Source organism: Stegastes partitus, unplaced genomic scaffold (assembly GCF_000690725.1).
Source record: "Stegastes partitus isolate 25-593 unplaced genomic scaffold, Stegastes_partitus-1.0.2 Scaffold491, whole genome shotgun sequence".
NCBI classification, from domain to species: domain Eukaryota; kingdom Metazoa; phylum Chordata; class Actinopteri; family Pomacentridae; genus Stegastes; species Stegastes partitus.
Genome location: NW_007578222.1, coordinates 521,088 through 521,405, shown reverse-complemented (window position 1 = coordinate 521,405; position 318 = coordinate 521,088).

The following is a 318-nucleotide window of genomic DNA, read 5'->3' as shown; positions in this document are numbered from 1 at the left end:
CTAGCTATCAACCTTGGGCCCTGTTTTGGTGGTTTTATTAGGCGCCTTTTGTTGGTCGAGCGTAGTGAACGGGAGGAGAGAGTTCAGGTAGGACTGACCACCACCTAGTGGTGAGTTTTATCCGATTGCTGGGAAGGCTGCTGGACAGACCTGGTAAACCCAGACATGTAGTGAGAGTGAACTTGCAATTTCTGGCAGAGGTCCCTGTTTGTGGGATCTTCAACTCCCACCTTCGGAAGAGTTTCTCCTACATCCTGGGGAAGGTTAGGGAGATGGAATGAGTGGGCCATGTTTAAAGCCTCCATTGCAGAAGCAGCT